This window comes from Somniosus microcephalus, chromosome 31, assembly GCF_052327205.1.
Source record: "Somniosus microcephalus isolate GS21.2 chromosome 31, FLI_Smic_1.0, whole genome shotgun sequence".
Classification (NCBI taxonomy): Eukaryota; Metazoa; Chordata; class Chondrichthyes; order Squaliformes; family Somniosidae; genus Somniosus; species Somniosus microcephalus.
In genome coordinates, this window is record NC_141017.1 from 34,423,808 (window position 1) to 34,449,939 (window position 26,132).

General features: G+C 47.5%; 1 protein-coding gene across 1 annotated transcript in view; it reads left to right on the plus strand.

The window, feature by feature from the left end:
- LOC147097725 (noelin-2-like) overlaps positions 1–26,132 on the plus strand; it is a 421,183-nt gene that overhangs the window by 19,235 nt on the left and 375,816 nt on the right. The window lies entirely within an intron of this gene.

Genomic DNA, 26,132 nt, shown 5'->3' on the forward strand with positions numbered 1-26,132 from the left:
TCCCCTTTTTCACTGCGATCCATTCCCCTCTTACACTGCCATCCATTCCTCTCTTTCACTGCCATCCATTCCCCTTTTTCACTGCCATCCATTCCCCTCTTTCACTGCCATCCATTCCCTCTTTCACTGCCATCCATTCCCCTCTTTCACTGCCATCCATTCCCTCTTTCACTGCCATCCATTCCCTCTTTCACTGCCATCCATTCCCCTCTTTCACTGCCATCCATTCCCTCTTTCACTGCCATCCATTCCCTCTTTCACTGCCATCCATTCCCCTCTTTCACTGCCATCCATTCCCTCTTTCACTGCCATCCATTCCCCTCTTTCACTGCCATCCAATCCTCCCTTTCACTGCCATCCATTCCCCTCTTTCACTGCCATCTATTCCCCTCTTTCACTGCCATCCATTCCCCTCTTTCACTGCCATCCATTCCCTCTTTCACTGCCATCCATTCCCCTCTTTCACTGCCATCCATTCCCCTCTTTCACTGCCATCCATTCCCTATTTCACTGCCATCCATTCCCTCTTTCACTGCCATCCATTCCCTTCTTTCACTGCCATCCATTCCCCTCTTTCACTGCCATCCATTCCCTCTTTCACTGCCATCTATTCCCCTCTTTCACTGCCATCCATTCCCCCCTTTCACTGCCATCCATTCCCCTCTTACACTGCCATCCATTCCCCTCTTTCACTGCCATTCTTTCCCCTCTTTCACTGCCATCCATTCCTCCTCTTTCATTGCCATCCATTCCCCTCTTTCACTGCCATTCTTTCCCCTCTTTCACTGCCATCCATTCCCCTCTTTCACTGCCATCCATTCCCCTCTTTCACTGCCATCCATTCCCCTCTTTCACTGCCATCCATTCCCCTCTTTCACTGCCATCCATTCCCCTCTTTCACTGCCATCCATTCCTCCTCTTTCACTGCCATCCATTCCCCGCTTTCACTGCCATCCATTCCCCTCTTTCACTGCCATCCATTCCCCTCTTTCACTGCCATCCATTCCCCTCTTTCACTGCCATCCATTCCTCCTCTTTCACTGCCATCCATGCCCCTCTTTCACTGCCACCCATTCCCTCTTTCACTGCCATCCATTCCCCTCTTTCACTGCCATTCTTTCCCCTCTTTCACTGCCATCCATTCCTCCTCTTTCACTGCCATCCATTCCCCTCTTTCACTGCCATCCATTCCTCCTCTTTCACTGCCATCCATTCCCCTCTTTCACTGCCATCCATTCCCCTCTTTCACTGCCATCCATGCCCCTCTTTCACTGCCATCCATTCCCCTCTTTCACTGCCATCCATTCCCCTCTTTCACTGCCATCCATTCCCCTCTTTCACTGCCATCCATTCCTCCTCTTTCACTGCCATCCATTCCCCTCTTTCACTGCCATCCATTCCTCCTCTTTCACTGCCATCCATTCCCCTCTTTCACTGCCATCCATTCCCCTCTTTCACCGCCATTCTTTCCCCTCTTTCACTGCCATCCATTCCTCCTCTTTCATTGCCATCCATTCCCCTCTTTCACTGCCATTCTTTCCCCTCTTTCACTGCCATCCATTCCTCCTCTTTCACTGCCATCCATTCCCCTCTTTCACTGCCATCCATTCCCCTCTTTCACTGCCATCCATTCCTCCTCTTTCACTGCCATCCATTCCCCTCTTTCACTGCCATCCATTCCCCTCTTTCACTGCCATCCATTCCTCCTCTTTCACTGCCATCCATTCCCCTCTTTCACTGCCATCCATTCCTCTCTTTCACTGCCATCCATTCCTCTCCTTCACTGCCATCCATTCCCCACTTTCACTGCCATGCATTCCACCTCTTTCACTGCCATCCATTCCCCTCTTTCACTGCCATCCATTCCCCCTCTTTCACTGCCATCCATTCCCCCTCTTACACTGCCATCCATTCCTCTCTTTCACTGCCATCCAGTCCCCTCTTTCACTGACATCCATTCCCCTCTTTCACTGCCATCCATTCCCCCTCTTACACTGCCATCCATTCCCCTCTTACACTGCCATCCATTCCCCTCTTTCACTGCCATCCATTCCCTCTTTCACTGCCATCCATTCCTCCTCTTTCACTGCCATCCATTCCCCTCCTTCACTGCCATCCATTCCCCTCTTTCACTGCCATCCATTCCTCTCTTTCACTGCCATCCATTCCCTCTTTCACTGCAATCCATTCCTCCTCTTTCACTGCCATCCATTCCCCTCTTTCACTGCCATCCATTCCCCTCTTTCACTGCCATCCATTCCCCTCTTTCACTGCCATCCATTCATTCTCTTTCACTGCCATCCATTCCCCTCTTTCACTGCTATCCATACCCCGCTTTCTCTGCCATCCATTCCCCTCTTTCACTGCCATCCATTCCGCCTCTTACACTGCCATCCATTCCTCTCTTTCACTGCCATCCATTCCCCTCTTTCACTGCCATCCATTCCCCTCTTTCACTGCCATCCATTCCCCTCTTTCACTGCCATCCATTCCCCCTCTTACACTGCCATCCATTCCCCTCTTACACTGCCATTCATTCCCCTCTTTCACTGCCATCCATTCCCTCTTTCACTGCCATCCATTCCTCCTCTTTCACTGCCATCCATGCCCCTCTTTCACTGCCACCCATTCCCTCTTTCACTGCCATCCATTCCCCTCTTTCACTGCCATCCATTCCTCTCTTTCACTGCCATCCATTCCCCTCTTTCACTGCCATCCATTCCCCTCTTTCACTGCCATCCATTCCCCTCTTTCACTGCCATCCATTCCCCTCTTTCACTGCCATCCATTCCCCTCTTTCACTGCCATCCATTCCCCTCTTTCACTGCCATCCATTCATTCTCTTTCACTGCCATCCATTCCCCTCTTTCACTGCTATCCATACCCCGCTTTCACTGCCATCCATTCCCCTCTTTCACTGCCATCCATTCCGCCTCTTACACTGCCATCCATTCCTCTCTTTCACTGCCATCCATTCCCCTCTTTCACTGCCATCCATTCCCCTCTTTCACTGCCATCCATTCCCCTCTTTCACTGCCATCCATTCCCCCTCTTACACTGCCATCCATTCCCCTCTTACACTGCCATTCATTCCCCTCTTTCACTGCCATCCATTCCCTCTTTCACTGCCATCCATTCCTCCTCTTTCACTGCCATCCATGCCCCTCTTTCACTGCCACCCATTCCCTCTTTCACTGCCATCCATTCCTCTCTTTCACTGCCATCCATTCCTCTCTTTCACTGCCATCCATTCCACCTCTTTCACTGCCATCCATTCCCCTCTTTCGCTGCCATCCATTCCCCTCTTTCACTGCCATCCATTCCCCCTCTTGCACTGCCATCCATTCCTCTCTTTCACTGCCATCCATTCCTCTCTTTCACTGCCATCCATTCCTCTCTTTCACTGCCATCCATTCCCCTCTTTCACTGCCATCCATTCCTCTCTTTCACTGCCATCCATTCCCCTCTTTCACTGCCATCCATTCCCCTGTTTCACTGCCATCCATTCCCCTCTTTCACTGCCATCCATTCCCCTCTTTCACTGCCATCCATTCCCCCCTTTCACTGCCATCCATTCCCCTCTTTCACTGCCATCCATTTCCCCTCTTTCACTGCCATCCATTCCTCTCATTCACTGCCATCCATTCCCCTCTTTCACTGCCATCCATTCCCCTCTTTCACTGCCATCCATTCCCCTCTTTCACTGCCATCCATTCCTCTCTTTCATTGCTATCCATTCCTCCTCTTTCACTGCCATCCATTCCCCTCTTTCACTGCCATCCATTCCTCTCTTTCACTGCCATCCATTCCCCTCTTTCACTGCCATCCATTCCCCTCTTTCACTGCCATCCAATCCCCTCTTTCACTGCCATCCATTCCCCTCTTTCACTGCCATCCAATCCCCTCTTTCACTGCCATCCATTCCCCTCTTTCACTGCCATCCATTCCCCTCTTTCACTGCCATCCATTCCCCTCTTTCACTGCCATCCATTCCCCTCTTTCACTGCCATCCATTCCCCTCTTTCACTGCCATCCATTCTCTCTTTCACTGCCATCCATTCCCCTCTTTCACTGCCATCCATTCCCCTCTTTCACTGCCATCCATTCCCCCTCTTTCACTGCCATCCATTCCCCCTCTTACACTGCCATCCATTCCCCCTCTTACACTGCCATCCATTCCCTCTTTCACTGCCATCCATTCCCCTCTTTCACTGCCATCCATTCCCCTCTTTCACTGCCATCCATTCCCCTCTTTCACTGCCATCCATTCCCCTCTTACACTGCCATCCATTCCCCTCTTTCACTGCCATGCATTCCCCTCTTTCACTGCCATCCATTCCCCTCTTTCACTGCCATCCATTCCCCTCTTACACTGCCATCCATTCCCCTCTTACACTGCCATCCATTCCCCCTCTTTCACTGCCATCCATGCCCCTCTTTCACTGCCATCCATTCCCCTCTTTCACTGCCATCCATTCCCCTCTTTCACTGCCATCCATTCCCCTCTTTCACTGCCATCCATTCCCCTCTTACACTGCCATCCATTCCCCTCTTTCACTGCCATGCATTCCCCTCTTTCACTGCCATCCATTCCCCTCTTTCACTGCCATCCATTCCCCTCTTACACTGCCATCCATTCCCCTCTTACACTGCCATCCATTCCCCCTCTTTCACTGCCATCCATGCCCCTCTTTCACTGCCATCCATTCCCCTCTTTCACTGCCATCCATTCCCCTCTTTCACTGCCATCCATTCCCCTCTTACACTGCCATCCATTCCCCTCTTACACTGCCATCCATTCCCCCTCTTTCACTGCCATCCATTCCCTCTTTCACTGCCATGCATTCCCCTCTTACACTGCCATCCATTCCCTCTTTCACTGCCATGCATTCCCCTCTTACACTGCCATCCATTCCCCTCTTTCACTGCCATCCATTCCCCTCTTTCACTGCCATCCATTCCCCTCTTACACTGCCATCCATTCCCCTCTTACACTGCCATCCATTCCCCCTCTTTCACTGCCATCCATTCCCTCTTTCACTGCCATCCATTCCCCTCTTTCACTGCCATCCATTCCCCTCTTTCACTGCCATCCATTCCCCTCTTTCACTGCCATCCATTCCCCTCTTTCACTGCCATCCATTCCCCTCTTTCACTGCCATCCCTCTAATATGTTTGTTAAGTTGCCCTCCAATCATACTGACTATCCCTGCTCTCGAAGTTGCATTTGTGCTCCGTTCCCATGACAGCCTCCTGTGCCTAGATTTAAGTGTCTGAACTTTGGGAATTTGGTTCTGGGCCAAGACTCCTAAATAAATCTGACTTCCACTTACAACATCGGGACCATAGTAATCAACAGAAGTGGGAAAGGAAAATTAGGTCCTCTGACCAGCGCTTGAAAATGCCTTGCAGTACTCTCTACAGTCCCTCTCTCTGTCAAACATCTATCCAGTTTCCTCTTGAATATGCCAACAATATGCCTTCAATGTCTCTTTCGGTAGTTTGTTGCATATACTTATCACCCTAGTGTCATATCATTATATAACTTACACCATAGAAGGATGCTACTTAGCCTGTGTCATTGCTAACTCTTACAACAACAACTTCCATTTATATAATGCCTTTAACATAGTAAAACGTCCCTAATTGCTTCATAGGGGTGTAATCAGGCAAAAATTGGCACCGAGCTAAATAAGGAGATCTGAGGACAGGTGACGAGGTTTTAAGGAGTGTCTTAAAGGTGGAGAGAGAGGCAGGGAGGTTTAGGAAGGGAATTCCAGAGCTTGGGACCTAGATAGCTAAAGGCACAGTCGGCAATTGTGGAGAGAAGGAAGTGGGGGATGCAAGAGACCGGAATTGAAGGAGTGCAGAAATCTCCGAGAGCGTTGTAGGAATGGAAGAGGTTACAGAGATAGGGAGGGGGGGGCGAGGCCATGGAGGGATTTGAAAAGAAGCAGGAGAATTTTTAAATAGAGACGTTGGTGAACCGAGAGCCAATATAGGTCATTTATGTTGGTATAATCCCATTTATATCCTGCAGTTTCAAATACTTATTATAAAAAGGATATGGAGGCACTGGAGAGGGTGCAGAGAAGATTTACAAGGATGATACCAGAAATGCGAGGGTATACATATCAGGAAAGGATGAACAGGCTGGGTCTCTTTTCTCTTGAAAAGAGAAGGCTGAGGGGTGACCTAATAGAGGTCTTTAAAATTATGAAAGGTTTTGATAGAGTGGATACAGAGAGAATGTTTCCACTTGTGGAGAAGAGCAAAACTAGAGGCCATCAATATAAGATAGTCACCAAGAAATCCAATAGGGAATTCAGAAGAAACTTCTTTACCCAGAGAGTGGTGAGAATGTGGAACTCGCTACCACAGGGAGTGGTTGAGGCGAATAGTATCTGTTAAGTCTGTGTGTTCTAGTTGTATTTAAGATTAATTACTGACACAGACTACAAGAATAACGTTTCAACAGGTCTTTACTAGTTGGAGGTCAGGGCTATCCTAACAGCAATATCACGACACAGTACTTACACACCGGTGGTCACCACTGGTATTACGTATACAGCAGCCAGAGAAAGTAGTACATCTCTTAAGGTGGAACAGGCTTAAGTTCTCGTAAGGTGGAACAGGTTACATACACCACAATCCTCCCTTTTTAGCTTAACAGTCATATCCCCATTTAACATAACATAATAACATATATACATATATAACTTCAGGTATAAACAGTTCAAAGGTTCAGTCTCTCAGGAGGCCTTCTGATTCGGGTTAGATAACGCCTTTCAGTGGTCTCTGACACTTGTTGCTGAGGTGACTCCTCTAGTTGGTTTCCTATGTATTGGACGTCATCATCAGGTACATTCCCTGCCGAGGTAGATGCTTCAGGTTCATTAACGTCTTCCACAGTTGTCTCTGTCGCAACCATGGGTTCGACCCTTGCTCTCGATTCTACCAGTTGATCCGCATGACGCCTTATCACATTGTTACCAATATCTACTGTGTACATCAGAGGTCCTTGTCTGGCCCGAATTGTTCCGGACTGCCATTTTTCGTTTCCATAGTCCCTTGCCAACACTGGTTGTCCTACGTCGAAACTTCGAGTGGTCTTGTTATTAATATGCCGGAACTGTTTGTTTTCCACTTCCCTCCGCACATTTGGTTTTAACAAGTCCAACCTGGACCGCAACCTCCTGTTATAAAACATCATGGCAGGACTTTGGTTAGTTACTGCATGAGCGGCGTTTCGATATGCCATTAGGAAATTGTCCACCTTGTGTTGCAGCGGAATCTGATCATCGTTCATGGCCTTTATTGCCTTTTTGAATGTTTGGACAAATCTCTCGGCCAACCCGTTTGTCGCCGGATGATATGGGGCAGAGGTATAATGTTTCACCCCATTCTTCTTTAAGAATTTTTGGAATGCTTCCGACACGAACTGTGGTCCGTTGTCCGAACATATCTGTTCTGGCAATCCGTTCCTTGCGAATATTGTTCTTAACACCGCAATTGTCTTTTCTGAAGTAGTGGTATTCATCTTGATCACTTCTGGCCATTTGGAATGTGCGTCCACCGCAATTAGGAACATGGAGTCCATGAATGGACCAGCAAAGTCAATATGTACGCATTGCCATGGGGCTGAAGGCCATTCCCATGGGTGTAGCGGTGCGATCGGAGGTGCATTTTGCACTTTTTGGCACCCAGCGCAGCTTTTCGTCAACTCCTCTATCTGTTGGTCAATACCCGGCCACCATACATAAGCCCTAGCAAGACTTTTCATCTTAACTCCCCCCAGATGACCTTCATGCAGTTCCTTTAGAACTCTTTCCCATAACTTGGGAGGAATAATCACTCTTGTCCCGTACATCAAAGTACCATGGCAGACGGACAGCTGGTCTCGCCTTGCCGAGAATGCCGGTAACAGAGGATCACCATGTGTTGACCATCCCTTCACTGTCACCTCGTAGACTCGGGACAGTGTCGGGTCATTCCTGGTTTCTCTTTCAATACTTGCATTGGTGACTGGTAAACACTCGATGATGGTCGAATGAAATAACTCAACAGGGTCAACTTTCGTCGTCTCTTCTTCTTCAGGTAGTGGCAGGCGCAACAGCCCATCAGCATTGCCATGCTGCTTTGTACCTTTGAATTCTATTTGATATTGATGTGCCTCTAGGAAAAGGGACCATCTCTGGAGTCTCTGAGCTGTCATCACCGAAACACCCTTCTTAGGGTTAAAAATGGATACCAACGGCTGATGGTCTGTCAGAAGTGTGAATTTTTGGCCCTGCAGGTAATGATTAAACTTCTTCACTCCCCATACAAGGCTGAGAGCCTCCCTATCGATCTGCGCATATATGCGCTCAGCGGAGGTCAATGATCTGGATGCAAACGCGACTGGCCTTTCCGTGCCATTTGGCAACTTGTGTGAGAGTACTGCCCCAATACCATATGGAGAAGCATCACAAGCCAACCGAATAGGCAGTGTCGGGTTGAAGTGAGCCAACACTTCCTCTGAGGTGATCAATTCTTTGCTTTTGCGAAATGCCTTCTTACAGTTTTTGCTCCATTCCCATGGTACCCCCTTCTGTAAAAGAGCGTTCAGCGGGTGCAGTACCGTGGATAGATTTGGTAGAAACTTATGGTAATAGTTAACCAATCCTAGAAACGACCTCAACTGAGAGACATTATCCGGAGCGGGAGCCTTTACAACTGCCTCTATCTTGTCAGGAGACTTATGAAGCCCCTCCCGGTCAATGACATGACCACAGTACGAGATCCGCTTCTGAAAGAACTCACATTTCTGCCGATTAACTCGAAGTCCATACTCTTTCAGTCTGTTGAGCACCAGTTCCAAGTTTGCGAGGTGTTCTTCGTCATCATCTCCTGTAATCAGAATATTGTCCAGGTAACATTGTGTGCCTGGAATTCCCTGTAATACCTGCTCCATGACCCTCTGCCAAATTGCTGGAGCCGATGCCACTCCAAAAACCAGCCTATTATACCGGTACAAACCTCTATGCGTGTTGATCGTGAGGTACTGGCGTGACTCTTCTTCAACCTCCATCTGCAAGTACGCCTGCGCCAGGTCTATCTTGGTGAAGTGTTTCCCGCCAGACAACGAAGCAAAAATACCCTCAATCCGCGGAAGCGGATACTGCACCGTGTGAAGCACCGGATTAACGGTGATCTTGAAGTCTCCACAGATGCGAACCTTCCCTGGTTCTCCTGGCTTGTTGCTCGAAGGACGTTTCATAACGGGAACAATGGGCATAGCCCACTCACTCCAATCTACCTTAGACAGTACACCTGAACGTTCTAGCGCTTCCAGTTCCGCTTCTACAGCAGGTCGTATTGCATAGGGTACCGGTCTGGCTTTGAAAAATTTTGGGTGTGCATGTTCATCAATCTTGATGTTTGCCGTAATTCCTCTCAGTGTTCCCAGTCCCTGCTGGAACACCTCTTTAGCATCATCCAATATTCTGGACAATCGTTTAGGTTTGACATCTGTTTCCCCGGAATCTACCGTTAGTGCCTTTAAGGAGTGCCAGTCCATATTCATTTTTCTAATCCACTCCCGTCCCAGTAGTGGTGGACCTCCTTCAGGTAGCACATATAAGTCCATTACTTGGCTTTCTTTGCCCTTGTGGACCACTTTTACCTCTATCTTTCCGATGGGGTACACTCTTTGCCCCGTGTATGTTTTCAATATAATCTCCGTATCCCGTAGGGGAATATGTTGGAATAACCTTTTGTAATCTTTCTTATTCATGACCGTCAATGCCGATCCAGTGTCCAATTCCATCTTTACTTGGACTCCTGCTATCTGAAGAGTGACCCAAATTGTCTGGAGATCTGCATCCTTACCAACGTTGTGTACTCTTAAGCTACCCAGTTCATTACTGCTGGCGTCTGAATCTGACTTCTGTTCGTTCGAACTGTTCTTTGTCACCTTGTGTACCTTTATGTATTTTCCTTGCTGGTCTTCTTTCCTGACCGGCATACTTTAGCTATGTGGCCAAGCCTGCCACACGTTCTGCATTCTTGGTTTTTAAACCAACACTGGTTCTGATCGTGCGTTGTCTTTCCACAACGATAACATTTTACAGTACTCAAAACCAATTGATTTGTACTGAGCTCCGGTGACCGTAGCTGCATTACTGCCGTGCCTCTCGCTGCGGCTTCGTGTGATGCTGCCATAGTGACCGCTTTCTCAAGCGTCAGCTCATTCTCCTCGAGCAGTCGCTTTTGTGTATCTTCTTTTAATAATCTACACACAAATTTATCTCTTAGCGCATCTGTTAGTCCCGTTCCAAACTGACAGTACTTTGCTAGCTTACGCAATTCCATTAAATATTCAGCATTGCTTTCATCTTTCAGCTGCTTTCTGTTGTAAAATTTAAATAGTTCCGCTAGCATCAGCGGCGTGGGGTTTAGATGATTTCTCAGGACAGTAACAATCTCCTCGAACGTCTTCTCCGCCGGTTCATCTGGTGATAAAAGGTGTTTCAATTGCCCGTATGTCTTCGCACCCATTAAGTTTAATAAAGTTAGTGCTTTCTCATCATCTGGGATTTTATTTGCTTTACAATAATTTTGTAGGCATTCTACATACGTGGCCCAATCTTCGATGTCGCTATCAAAGGTATGAATGTTCCCATGTTTAGGCATCGTTGCAATTTTTTTTTTTAGTGATTTCCCTTTTTCAAAGATGGCGGCTTCCCGCTCTTGTCTTCGTCCTCTGCCTACAAAATGGCGGTTTCCCACGCTTGGCGGTCTTTCCCGCGCTCGCCTTCTTCACCCGCTGGCTGCAATGGCGTTTGGTGTGCCGCTGCTGCTCCCCTTTCCCAGCGGTTAGTAACTCCCCCGACGCTGTCTCCGCTTCACCGCGGCTCCCTCGGGCATTCGCGCTTCCCCGATGTCGCGCCTCGCAGCCGTTCTTGCAGCCCGGTTATTAGCACCGGCTGCGTTCGCCTTCACCGCGGCTCTCGCGCCTTCAGTCGCCCCAGACGCTGCGCCTTTTTGGCCCGAATGCGGCCCGGCCCTTATCTCCGGTCGCGATCGATCTCACCGCCCTTATTCCTCCGTCTTCCCTCCCCGTCTGTACAGCCAACGCGGCCGACTTTCTGCTTGCGTCGCTGACCGGCTTACCCACCACCGAGGTAGAAGGAAGATAGCTGACTGCCGCTGATGGAGGCTTCGAGTTCAGGATATCTTCTGCACTCCGGGTTCTCGATGCCTGCCGCGCAACGTGTCTTCCAGCAGGGTGATGAGGGTGGATGCCTCTCTTCGACGTCCGTTCTGTGGACAAAGCCGCCGTGGATATAAACTGCCGCAGGGTAAGAATCGGACTCGTCGCCACTGTTAAGTCTGTGTGTTCTAGTTGTATTTAAGATTAATTACTGACACAGACTACAAGAATAACGTTTCAACAGGTCTTTACTAGTTGGAGGTCAGGGCTATACTAACAGCAATATCACTACTCAGTACTTATATACCGGTGGTCACCACCGGTATTACGTATACAGCAGCCAGAGAAAGTAGTACATCTCTTAAGGTGGAACAGGCTTAAGTTCTCGTAAGGTGGAACAGGTTACATACACCACAGTATCGATGCATTTAAGGGGAGGCTGGACAAGCATCTGAGGGTGAAGGGAATCGAGGGTTATGCTGATAGAGTTAGATGAGGAAAGACGGGAGGAGGCTCGAGTGGAGCATAAACGCCGGCATGGACTGGTTGGGCCGAATGGCCTGTTTCTGTGCCATATATCCGATGTAATTATCCAGTTCTATTTTAAATGATATTGCTGTCTCTGCTTCAATAGGTACTTGTAGTAAAGCATTCCATGTTCCAATAATTGTATGAAAAGACAATCTCCTAACCTCCTTGTTTGTTCTTCTAATTCTAATCCTAAGTCTACGTCCCTTTGTGACCAGTTCAATAGCCAGTAGAAAAAACCTGTCACCATTTACCCTCTCAAATCCTATGACAATTTTGAAACCCTCTGTGAGATCTCCTCTTAACCTTCTCCGTCTCAATGAAAAAAGACCCAAATTGTTTGAGTCTTTCTTCATCACGAGAACCCCTGAACACTGGGAACATGCCAGGGAAAATTCTTGCACTCTTTACCTTCCAAGCCTGGCTCTGTGGACCTATTAATTCCTTGGCCAAACAGTACTTGACGTCAATAGTGAGTGCAGAGTCGAACAAAATACTAATCCCCATAATTTAAAGGGATTTGATAGGGTAGATACATAGAAACTATGTATGATGGGAAATCAAGAACGAGGGGACATAATCCTAAAAGTCGAGCTAGGCCGGGAAATCAGGAAGCACTTTTTATATAGAAACATAGAAACATAGAAAAATAGGAGCAGGAGTTGGCCCTTCGAGCCTGCTCTGCCATTCAATATGATCATGGCTGATCCTTTATCTCAATACCATACCCCTTGATGCCTTTTTCACACCAAGTGTGGCAGAAATCTGGAATTCTCTCCCTCAAAAGGCTGTGGCTACTGGGGGGACAACTGGAGCTTTCTAGATTGACATCGATAGTTTATTGTTGGGTAAGGGTACCAAAGGATATTGAGCTAAGGCGGGCAAATGGAGACGAGGTGCAGATCAGCCGTGATCTGATTGAATGGCGGAACAGGCTCGAGCAGGAGGACATAAAAAACCTGCAAGGGGACATCGACAGGCTAAGTAAGTGGGCAGAGATTTGGCAGATGGAATACAATACTGGAAAGTGTGAGGTTATGCACTTTGGCAGGAAAAATCGTAGAGCAAGTTATTATCTTAATGGCAAGAAACTGGAAAGTACTGAAGTACAAAGGGATCTGGGGGTCCTGGTGCACGAAACTCAAAAAGTTAGTATGCAGGTGCAGCAAGTGATCAAGAAGGCCAATGGAATGTTGGCTTTTATTGCTAGGGGGATAGAATATAAAAACAGGGAGGTATTGCTGCAGTTGTACAAAGTATTGGTGAGACCGCACCTGGAATACTGCATACAGTTTTGGTGTCCATACTTAAGAAAAGACATACTTGCTCTCGAGTCAATACAAAGAAGGTTCACTCGGTTAATCCCGGGGATGAGGGGGTGGACATATGAGGAGAGGTTGAGTAGATTGGGACTCTGCTCATTGGAGTTCAGAAGAATGAGAGGCGATCTTATTGAAACATATAAGATTGTGAAGGGGCTTGATCGGGTGGATGCGGTGAGGATGTTCCCAATGATGGGTGAAACTAGAACTAGGGGGCATAATCTTAGAATAAGGGGCTACTCTTTCAAAACTGAGATGAGGAGAAACTTCTTCACTCAGAAGGTAGTAGGTCTGTGGAATTTGCTGCCCCAGAAAGCTGTGGAAGCTACATCATTAAATACATTTAAAACAGAAATAGACAGTTTCTTAGAAGTAAAGGGAATTAAGGGTTACGGGGAGCGGGCAGGAAATTGGACATGAGTCTAGGTTCGGAATGGTCATGGCCCTGTGGGTAGTGGAGCGGGCCCAGGGGCCGTGTAGCCTGGTTCTGCTCCTACTTCTTGTGTTCTAATTCTGTGTTAGATTTCAGGAGATGGTTCTATTCCTGTTCCTGGCTGGGGTGGAGATCACCTTTTACAGAAGGTAAGTACTGTAGAAAATATAGGGACAGTGATCTCCTGGACGAGTTTCGATCGCCTAGATGGGTCGGAGAGGAATTTCCCAGATTTTTTTTTCTCCCAAATTGGCCATTGGGTCTTTTATCTGGTTTTTCGCCTCTCCCGGGAGATCAAATGGGTTCAGGAGGGATGTAGAGTGATAGTAGATTTGAGGTTAGGATCAGATCAGCCATGATCTTATTGAATGGTGGAGCAGGCTCAAGGGGCCGATTGGCCTACTCCTGCTCCTATTTCTTATGTTCTTATGTAGGGGCTGAATGGCCTCCTCCTGTTCCAACGCGTTCCTGTTTTTCTTGTTATTTTTTTCGGTCTGCAAGTACGAACGCACAAAGTAAATAGTGGAGGAGGAGGACTAATGTAGTGCAGCATCAATCTCTTGGTAGGACATTTTTTTTTTTTGCCTGTTCCGAACAACACAGTCAACAAGATGAACACTGATAAGGACTACTTTCTGTATAAGCTTCCAGCGACGAGGCCTGAAATTCAAACCTGTTCAAGTAACGACGGGAGCCTCGGTCCAGGCAGCCTGCAAGACGTGCACTGCACAAAGGACTGTTCATTAAGGTGTGTGAGGGACATGCTTCTAGCAGCTCTTAGGAAATTATCAGACAATATACTTCATGTTTTGCACTAATCCGTCCTATTGATGTCCCTGCCTCTGCAAACTGGAAGGTTTTAGGTTTTAACCCTTCAAATACCGGCTTTAGGTTCAATGTTTTCTGGGAATTGGGTGATATGTTGCGTTGGGGCATGGGTTGTGTCATGAATCTTATCATCATGAAGAAATGACTCGTGAAATAACACTGGGCGGCCAGCTGGTGGTGCCGTCCAGGGAGTATAATTACTCGGGCGTGGGCCCAGCTTGCTCAGGATGTTTCTGTAACCAGGAACTAGTGATGTAACTAGAATCTCATGGTTGTGAAACAGTTGATTAAAGCCTTGTTTTATACTCAAATCAAGTGCTCAGTAGTCTTTTTATATCAGGTTGGATTGCTGAAGGAATGAAAGTTTGCTCTCTCTCTCTCTAAAGATCTCCCGTGAAATGAGTTTGGGAGAGTTGCCCGCCCCCTTATTTCCAAGCGGTCACAAGACCTCAGCAACCATTGACCAACGTCAAGTTGTCCATGTTACTCGCCGAGATCTCCGGGATAGATATTCCGGGAGATGGATGTAGTTCACCAGTTCAATACGGGGTGTGCCGCTGTGGTTAGGGTAAAGGTGCATTGTTGAACTAGCCCTTACTACATCTGAACAGGGAGCGGTAGATACCGATCCTCTGTGCAAAAGGTAGAGGCCTCTCCTCCTTGATGAACACAATAGAAACATGATTGCAAATTGCAGCCTCTTACAGACATAGGATTACACAGGATATACGACACAGAAACAGGCCATTCGGCCCAACCAGTCCATGCCGGCATTTATGCTCCACTCGAGCCTCCTCCCGCCTTTCCTCATCTAACTCTATCACCATAACCCTCGATTCCCTTCTCCCTCAGATGCTTGTCCAGCCTCCCCTTAAATGCATCTGCGTTATTCACTTCAACCACTCCCTGTGGTAGCGAGTTCCACATTCTCCCCACTCTCTGGGTAAAGAAGTTTCTCCTGAATTCCCTATTGGATTTCTTGGTGACTATCTTATATTGACGGCCTCTAGTTACACTCTTCCCCACAAGTGGAAACATTCTCTCTGTATCCACTCTATCAAAACCTTTCATAATTTTAAAGACCTCTATTAGATCACCCCTCAGCCTCCTCTTTTCAACATCTAAGTGAACTTTGTTAAACTTTTTTTAAAGAAATGCATCCACAGGCTTGGTAATGACTATGCAAATCATGAAAATACCAGGCCGCATCACTGATCTGTGCTGTGTTAGCTAATCTCAACTGGGACAAGCAAAATTAGCTTCCAGATCCATGAATAAGAAAGGGAGGAAAATCAGCCAGGATTCCATTATTATCTGTATTTTTTAACAGATGAATTTTATTAACGAGGACAATCTTTAGTCCTCCTTGTTGAACACAGAGGTGATAGTCAGTGATGTAAGACAACTACCAGGCACTTGGTCTCAGCGTTAAACAAAGCTTTAATCAACTGTTTTACAACATGGAGGTCTAGTTGTGTCCTTCACTAGTTCCTGTTAAGAATGTCCTGCGCAAGCTGAGCCCGTGCCCGAGTATTTATACTCTCCCTGGACAGCGCCACCAGCAGACCGCTCAGTTGATTCATGTCAGTCAGGTCAAGCAAAGGCCAAGAAATCTTGCTGCAGTGCCATTCCATGGGTGACACCTGCTGTGTGGTCCCCTAATCCAAGCTCTCTGCGTAAACCTAGACCATGAGTGTCAAAAGGCTATTTGACTGTGGACGGCATCATGGCTGAGCCAGAACCTGTTCCCGTCTGATATCCATGCACACACACAGTTTACAGTATGGTCACTGGATCGTGAAGGTGAGTGGATGTCTTGAATGATTTTTTAAATTCATTCACGGGATGTGGGTGTCGCTTTTATTGCCCCATCCCTAATTGCCCTTGAGAAGGTGGTGGTGAGCCGCCTTCTTGAACCGCTGCAGTCCGTGTGGTGAAGGTGCTCCCACAGTGCTGTTAGGGAGGGAGTTCCAGGATTTTGACCCAGCGACGATGAAGGATCGTCGATATATTTCCAAGTCAGGGTGATGTGTGACTTGGAGGGGAACTTGGAGGTGGTGGTGTTCCCATGCGCCTGCTGCCCTTGTCCTTCTAGGTGGTGGAGGTCGCGGGTTTGGGAGGTGCTGGAACAAAATTAAGACCAGTGCTCAATAGTTGATGGCGAACCTCCTCCAACATTGACCCACTGTGGCTGCAGTGTGTCCTGATGCACTACAGCACCTTGCCCGCCCCCCACCACGTACTCTACCTCCACGAAGATCAAGAACAGTAATGTCACAGTAACTACCAACACCTTCAAGTTCCCCTCCAAGTCACACATCATCCTGGCTTGGGCATATACCACCCTTCCCTGATTGTCACCGGGTCAAACATCTGGAATTCCCTACCTAAAGTAATTAAGAACATATGAATTAGGAGCAGGAGTAGGCCATACAGCCCCTCGAGCCTGATGGAAACACCATCACCAACAACAACAACTTGTATTTATATAGCGCCTTTAACATAGTAAAATGTCCCAAGGTGCGTCACAGGAGTATTTTAAGACGAAAAATTTGACACCAATTCACGTAAGGATAAATTAGGGCAGATGACCAAAAGCTTGGTCAAAGAGGTAGGCTTATTGCTCATCCTTGGTTGCTCTGATAGGGTGGTGGTGGGGCTTCTCCTTGAACTGCTGCAGTCTTTGTGCTAGTGGTGCTCCCACAATGGCGTTAGGTAGAGATTGACTGAACCTAATAGTTGACAACTAGGTGGCTCCCTAGGCCAGTTCAGAGGGTGTTAAGAGTCAACCATATTGTGTGGGACTAGAGTCACATGTAAGCCAGAGCAGATGGAGGTGGCAGGCTGCCTTTCCTGAAGGGCATTAGTGAACCAGGTTAGTTTTCCATGCTGGCCCACAAATTACCAGATTTATTGAATTCAATTTTACATCTTGCCATGGTGGGATTTGAACTTATAACCTCTACGTTGTTAGTGTAGTACCACAACCACTAGGTTACCTTACCTCTGACTGCCCTGTGTTTTTTTTCTCACTTGCCACCCATATTGCCAACTAAGTTGGAGTCAACGCTGATAGTGTCCCTACATGTCCCTCAGATGTTATTGGTAAATATCTCCTCCAGCCCATTCTTAAATGCAGTGTGGTCTTATGCAACACAAGAACAATATAAGCCTTTGAGTAACCATCAACTAGATCCTCTGGAAGGTAGGAAGCTGAACCGATGAGCTCCATGTGGTTGCCATGGTATGAACTCCAGAAAAGGTCAAAGGCAGGAACTAGGAAACCGCCTCTCAGGATCAACTGGCCACCAGCTATCCCAACAACAAACTAATCATAGAATCATAGAGGTTTGCGGCACAGAAGGTGACCATTCGGCCCATCATGTCTGTGCCGGATGAAAAAGAGATATCCAGCCTAATCCCACTTTCCAGTTCTCGGTCCGTAGCCCTGTAGGTTTACGGCACTTCAAGTGCATATCCAAGTATTTTTATTGTGATGAAAGTTTTTGCCTCTACCACCCTTTTGGGCAGTGAGTTCCAGACCCCCACCACCCTCTGGGTGAAGAAAGTTCTCCCTCAAATCCCCTCTAATCCTTCTCCCAATTACTTTAAATCTATGCCCCCTGGTTATTGATCTCTCTGCAAAGGGAAATAGGTCCTTCCTATCCACTCTATCTGGGCCCCTCATCATTTTATACACCTCAATTAAATCTCCCCTCAGCCTCCTCTGTTCCAAAGAAAACAACCCCAGACTATCCAATCTTTCCTCCTAGCTAAATTTCCCCAGCCCAGGCAACATCCTGGTAAATCTCCTCTGCACCCTCTCCAGTGCAATCACATCTTTCCTGTAAGGATCCATTGCACGTGACTCCCCGCCTATGAAGACTATCTACAATTGGTCCCAAGGGTGGCCACAGCGGTCAAGTCGAGTTGTATCCCTGAGTGAAGTAGCGTTGAATCTTCAACCTTGTTTTGGTTTCTTGGACTTATTGAAAATTTCAGAAATAACAACAGAAAATGCTGGAGACACTCAGCAGGCCAGGCAGCATCTGCAGAGAGAGAAACAGAGTTAACGTTTCAGGTCGATGACCCTTCGTCAGAACTGGAAAAAGCTGGAGATTGAACAGGTTTTTAAACAAGTGTAGGGGCAGGAAGAGGGGGAGGGGAGGAAAGAACAAAAGGGAAGGTCTGTGATAGGCTGGAAGGCAGGAGAGAGATTAAGAGACAAAAGGGATGATGGTGCGAGGCCAAAGGAGATGGTAATGGGACAAGTTAAGAAACAAAAGATGGCTCTAGATGAGGTGTGAATGGCGATGGCAGAATGATCGACAGCTGCCATGTGAGAGAAAAAAGAAAACATAGAGGTTATGGTCTGAAATTGTTGAACCCAATGTTGAGTCCAGAAGGCTGTAAAGTGCCTAATCAAAAGAGGGGGTGCTGTTCCTCAAGTTTACGTTGAGCTTCGTTGGAACGATGTAAAAGGCCGAGGACGGAGAGATCAGAGTGGGAGTGGAGCGGAGAATTTAAAATTTCAGTTTTGGTCAAACATGGGCCCCCATCACGCCATATTGCCTGATGATTGTGTCTCATTAGTAGGTGAACAGCCATAACTAATTAACCTGCGCAGACCTTGGTAAAGTGTTTATCAGCATAAGTCAACTGTAGAAGCAGTTAACTGAGAAATCTCAGTCGCAGAACAGTACAATATAACTCGAATATCAGGTGCAATTTTGGTGCTTAAAAAGAAAAAAAGAAAGACTTCACAGAATCACAGAATCACAGAAACCCCACAGTGCAGATAGAGGCCATTTCGGCCCATCGAGCCTGCACCGACACATATCCCACCCGATCCCCATAACCCCACGTATTTAATCCCCCTAACACTAAGGGTCAATTTTATCATAGCCAATCAACCTAACCCGCACATCTTTGGACTGTGGGAGGAAACCGGAGCACCCGGAGGAAACCCACGCAAACACGGGGAGAATGTGCAAACTCCACACAGACAGTCGCCCGAGGCCGGATTCAAACCCGGGTCCCTGGCGCTGTGAGGCAACAGTGCTAACCACTATGCCACCGTGCTGCCCACCGTGCATTTCCATAGCGCCTTTCACGACCACCGGACATCCCAAAGCGCTTTACAGCCAATGAAGTACTTTTGAAGTGTAGTCACTGTTGTAATGTGGGAAACGCGGCAGCCAATTTGCGCACAGCAAGCTCCCACAAACAGCAATGTGATAATGACCCAGATCATCTGTTTTAGCGATATTGATTTGAGGGATAAATATTGGCCCCAGGACACCAGGGAGAACTCCCCTGCTCTTCTTCAAAGTAGTGCCATGGGATCTTTTATGTCCACCTGAGAGAGCAGACAGGGCCTCGGTTTAACGTCTCATCCGAAAGACGGCACCTCCGACAGTGCAGCGCTCCCGCAGCACTGGCACTGGAAGAGTCATAGAGTCATAGAGTCATAGAGTTTTACAGCACAGAAAGAGGCCCTTCGGCCCATCGTGTCTGCGCCGCCCATCCATCCCTGTCCAGTCTAATCCCATTTTCCAGCATTTGGTCCATAGCCTTGTATGCAATGGCATTTCAAGTGCTCATCCAAATGCTTCTTGAATGTTGTGAGGGTTCCTGCCTCTACCACCCTTTCAGGCATTGAGTTCCACATTCCAACCACCCTCTGGGTGAAAAAGTTCCTCCTCAAATCCCCTCTAAATCTCCTGCCCCTTACCCTGAATCTATGCCCCCTTGTTATTGACCCCCCTACTAAGGGGAAAAGTTCCTCTTTGTCTACCCTATCTATGCCCCTCATCATTTTGTACACCTCAATCAGGTCCCCCCTCAGCCTTCTTTGCTCCAAGGAAAACAACCCCAGCCTGTCCAGCCTCTCTTCATAGCTGAGGCGCTCCATCCCAGGTAACATCCTGGTGAATCTTCTCTGCACCCTCTCCAAAGCAATCACATCCTTCCTATAGTGAGGCGACCAGAACTGCACACAGTACTCCAGCTGTGGCCTCACCAGCGTTTTGTACAGTTCCATCATAACCTCCCTGCTCTTATATTCTATGCCTCGGCTAATGAAGGCAAGTATCCCATATGCCTTTTTAACCACCTTATCTACCTGTTCCGCTGCCTTCAGGGATCTATGTACATGTAGTGAAGATCTATGGAAGTGTCGGCCTGGATATTTTTGTGCTCAAATCCCTGGAGTGGGAACTGAACTCACAGCCCTTCTGACTCAGAGGCGAGAGCGCTGCCCACTGAGCCACGGCCGACACCAAGCTGACCCCAAAAAGGCATCAATGCATTGGAAAGAGTTTGTAGAGGAGTGACAAGGATAATTGTGAGCTCAAAGGGACGCATGATTGAAGGCACGGATAACATAAAGACAGCACCCAAGCTCTTTGTCCACATGCATAATTTGAATCTACTAGGCTGCCACTTCAATGTAAAAGTACTGTCTTTTTGGATGAAATGTTAAGCAAAGGCCTTGTCATTCTGTTCAGGGGGGGAAACATAAAATATTCCACGGCACATTTCGGAACAAGAGCGAGGAGTTCGCTCCACCTTGGGCCAATATCTGTCCCTCGACCAATGCCGTCAGAAACAAATAGCCTGGTCAGTGATCTCACTTGCTATCTGTGGGATCTTGCTGCCTGCAAACAGTGGCGACACTTCAAATGTCAGTGCATTGCCGAAGAAGCTTAGCGCCGTCCCCCGTAACAAGTGTGGCGAGATTCGAGGACACAGCGGGGCGGGCGATTGCGCCCGTGCCCACAGATGCTGAGAGGCAGCTGACTGGGTTGGCAGTGTGCCGCATCGCTGTGCAGATGCCAGCAAAACCACTTCTGCTTATTTTAATTTTTCTTTTTAACAGAGGCAATGCCATTCCCACACAAAGCCCCGGGAAAATGGATGGGTTGACGAGAGTGCTGTGAAATGCTGAGTTGCAACTGCCCCATTGTCCTGTGTTTTACTTCAGGGCATTTGACAAAGCAAACCTGCCAGATTGAGGATTGAATCGCTCGCTTACTTGTCCCAGTGACCTACTTAGTGCCTTTGCACTCAGCGTCTGCAGCGCTGCTCCTTATTGATTTAAATAATGGTGCCACATGGATCTTGGAAATAATTCAAAGCCAACAAGAATCAGGCCCTTTTACTCTCCTCCCTTCTGGGCTCAACACTAATCGTTTTGCTGCAATTTAGTATCGCTGCTCACGATGCAGTCTCCTCTACATTGGGGAGACCAAACACAGATTGGGCGACCGCTTTGCGGAACACTTCCATTCAGTCCGTAAGGGCGACTCCGAGCTGCCGGTCGCCTGTCACTTTAATTCTCCGCTCCACTCCCACTCTGATCTCTCTGTGCTCGGCCTATTACACTGTTCCAATGAAGCTCAACATAAGCTCGAGGAACAGCACCTCATCTTTCGATTAGGCACTTTACAGCCTTCTGGACTCAACATAGAGTTCAACAATTTCAGACCATAACCTCGGCCCCGATCTTTTTCTCTCTTTCTCACATGGCAGCTGTCGATCATTCTGCCATCGCCATTTACACTTCATCTAGGCTCATATTTTGTTTCTTAACTTGTCCCGTTACCATCTCCTTTTGCCTCGCACCATCATCCCTTTTGTCTTTTAATCTCTCCTGCCTTCCAGCCTATCACAGACTTTCCCTGTTGTTCTTTCCTCCCCTCCCCCCTCTCCCTGCCCCCGCACTTGCTTAAAAACCTTTTACATCTCCAACTTTTTCCAGTTCTGACGAAGGGTCATCGACCTGAAACGTTAACTCTGTTTCTCTCTCCACATATGCTGCCTGACCTGCTGAGTATTTCCAGCATTTTCTGTTTTTATTTCAGATTTCCAGCATCCGCAGTATTTTATTTTTGTATTAATCGTTTTAACACTACAGAGGCACAATTAGCTTTCAAGAACAAGGCCTCCATGGCACAAAGCATTATTTCTATTTGCATGGAGGCCATGTCTTCCAGTCCACGCGTGCAACCCTTCGGATTTACGGGGAGGAAAATGAAGGGTTGCAGCATTTTCTGTGGCAATCGCATCGCAGGATCTGGTTCAGTGAGATTGCCAACTCAAGAAACTAGATTGATTCCTGGGATGAGAGGACTGTCCTATGAGGAGAGATTGAGTAGATTGGGCCGATACTCTCTGGAGTTTAGAAGAATGAGATGTGATCTCAATGAAACATATAAGATTCTGAAGGGGATTCAATCCGGAGAAGTGTGAGGAAATGCATTTGGGGAGGGCTAACAAGGAAAGGGAATACACATTAAATGGTAGGACACTGAGTAGTGTAGAGGAACAAAGGGACCTTGGAGTGCATGTCCACAGATCCCTGAAGGTAGCAGGCCAAGTAGATAAGGTGGTTAAGAAGGCATACGGAATGCTTGCCTTTATTAGCCGTGGCATAGAACACAAGACAGGGAGGTTATGCTTCAACTGTATAAAACACTAGTTAGGCCTCAGCTGGAGTACTGCGTGCAGTTCTGGGCACCACATTACAGGAAAGATGTGATTGCACTAGAGAGGGTACAGAGGAGATTTACAAGGATGTTGCTGGGAGTAGAGAATCTTAGCTATGAGGAAAGACTGGATAGGCTGGGTTTGTTTTCCTTGGAGCAGAGGAGGCTGAGGGGAGACCTTATTGAGGTGTATAAAACTATGAGGGGCATAGATAAAGTGGATAGAAAGGACCTATTTCCCTCAGCAGAGGGGTCAAAAACCAGGGGGCACAGATTTAAAGTAATTGGTGGAAGGTTTAGAGGTGATTTGAGGGGAAATTTCTTCACCCAGAGGGTTGTGGGGGTCTGGAACTCACTGCCTGAAAGGGTGGTAGAGGCAGGAACCCTAACCACATTTAAAAAGTACTTGGATGTGCACTTGGGATGCTCTAACCTGCAGGGCTACGGACCAAGAGCTGGGAAGTGGGATTAGGCTGGATAGCTCTTTGTTGGCAGGCGCGGACACGATGGGCCGAAATGGCCTCCTTCCGTGCTGTAACTTTCTATGATTCTATGATTCTATGAGATGTTGAGAGGTTGTTTCCCCCTGGCTGGAGAGTCTAGAGCTAGGGGTCACAGTCTCAGGATAAGGGGTCGGCCATTTAAGACTGAGATGAGGAGGAATTTCTTCACTCAGAGGGTGGTGAATCTTTGGAATTCTCTACCCCAGAGGGCTGTGGATGCTGAGTCTTTGAGTATATTCAAGGCTGAGATCGATAGATTTTTGTACTCTAGGGGAATCAAGGGATTTGGGGATTGGGCAGGAAAGTGGAGTTGAGGTAGAATATGAGCCATGATCTTATTGAATGGTGGAGCAGGCTTGAGGGCCGTGTGGCCTACTCCTGCTCCGAATTCTTATGTTCTTATGTTCAAAGAAGAAGTTACATTTATGTAGTACTTTTCATGTCCTTAGGACGTCCCAAAGTACTTCATAGCCTCATAGTGTGGGGCATAAACACCAGCATAGACCCGTTGGGCCAAATGGCCTATTTCTGTGCTGCAAATACTATGTAATGGCCAATGAATGACTTTTTGAAGTGTAGTTATTGATACATTGGCAAACACGATAGCCAACCTGCATAGAGCAAGGTCCCTAGCACAGAGACAAGTGAGATGGTGTATTGACTGAAGGAAGAATGCTGGCCTAGAGAGCTAAGTTGCTCTTTGGGTATTGCCTTTTATGTCCACCTGATTAGGCAGATGGGGCCTCTGTTTAACATCTGACAATACAGCACACTCTCCCACTGAAGTATCAGCCTAGATTATGCGCTGATGTCCTGGAGTGCAGCCTGAATCCATGGCCTCCTGATTGAGTCCTACCAAATCAGCCAAGCTAAGAATTAAGAATGTGGGATAGCAACAGCAAATGCTGGAAACGCTCAGCAGGCCGGGCAGCATCAGTGGGGAGAGAAACAGAGTTAACGTTTCAGGTCTGGGACCCTTCGTCAGAACTGGAAAAAGTTAGAGATGTAACAGGCTTAAGCAGGTGCAGAGGCAGGGAAAGGGGGGGGAGGAAGGAACAAAAGGGACAGTCTGTGCTGGGCTGGAAGGCAGGAGAGATTACATGTTGCAAATGGGGATGGCAGAATCATCAACAGCTGCAGCCTGAAAAAATAGGGGCAGGGGTTATAGTCTGAAATTGTTGAACTCAATGTTGAGTCCAGAAGGCTGCAAAGTGCCTAAACGAAAGAATGTGGGCCCAATTCTGCCCGCCGTATTGCACTCATGGCTACTATATTATGGCAGAGATTACAGCTGGCTGGCAACAGAGTAGCACAAAGGCCACCCCCACAATGAAAGTGGCTGCAAAGAGATCTCTGCGCTCCTCCAATTCTGGCCTCTTGCGCATCCCCCGATTTCCTTCGCTCCACCATTGGCAGCCGTGCCTTCAGCCGCCTGGGCCCTAAGCTCTGGAATTTCCTCCCTAAACCTCTCCCCGCCTCTCTCTCCTCCTTTAGGACGCTTCTTAAAACCTGCCTCTTTGACCGAGCTTTCGGTTGCTTGTCCTAATATCTCCTGAGGTGGCTCGGTGTCAACGTTGGTCTGATAATGCGCCTGTGAACGTTTCACTACATTAAAGGGGCCATAAAAATGCATGTTGTTGTTATATTGCAACGTAATGATTCACAAGGTTGTGAGCACTGTGAATTTACAGATTACTTGAATGTAAACCCAAACGTAGGAGAACTACAGAATAAAAAATAATAAATGAGATCTACGGTTACTTTTGTGACCATTTGAAAAAAAAATACAATTTTCATCATAATTCTATGGAAAATGTTACGGCCCAGAAATTCGGGTCGGAGGCTTCCCGCGGGTGCAAGCCTCCAACCTGCACTTACCTAGCGCGCTGGCCATTGAGCTGTGGGCCCACGTGGGATTCCGATCCTGGGCCTGCTCCAACTGCCGGCGCGCAGTGCTTGCGTATCCCAGGGGCGCAGTTAGTTCGAAGCATCCCCTGGGATCACGTGGGCCATGGAGAGCCAATTGGAGCAGGGAATCTCTATTCATAGATTTGACAGGAAGACCTGTCAAATCTATGAATACAATTCAGCCCCAAAACATCACTAAAATTTCAAATACATTTTTAAAAAAACATCATATTTTTAAAATAACTATAAATTACATAAAATAACTATTTTAAACAATAATTTAAATTTTTGAAAAAATTAATTACAGTTTCTAACGGGGCTAAAAATAAACTTACCTTTCTTTAAAGTATTTAAAAATAATAAACCTGTGGAAAAAATGTTTTAATTTAACTTAATTCACCACTTACCTTGTTAAAAGCAGGCCTTGCGACTGCTTTTTAGAAGCGTAGCTCCTGGAGACTTACCCTCCTGGAGAAACCTGGGAAAAAAACAGAAGTTCCAGGCGTACGCGCTGCCTCTCCGGCGCTCGCGTTCAACCTGTGAACCCCTTCCTTTAAGGGAGCGGAAGTTCCGTTTTCCCGTGCATGCGCAGTGCATGCACGAAACCGGCACTTTCGTTGGGCCTACGCGTGAGTACCCCGTGCGTACTCACCCGTGGGGACCAGAATTTCTGGCCCAACGTTGTGTTTCCCCTTCAAAATAACCCACCGTTACTTTCAATGAGCACTTAGGCCTAGAAGTTCGACCCGGGCGGTGACTGCAGTGCAACTGAGTACAGGAAACTCTTTTTTATCCAGCACCGACGGGACCGGCGCGGTGCCGGTTGATCAAAAAGTCTGGATTACAGAGAGGTATACTTACTAAGGTACGAGAGCCCCGTACACGGCCACAGATCCAGCCGTCCCTGTTGCATGGCAACAGATCCAG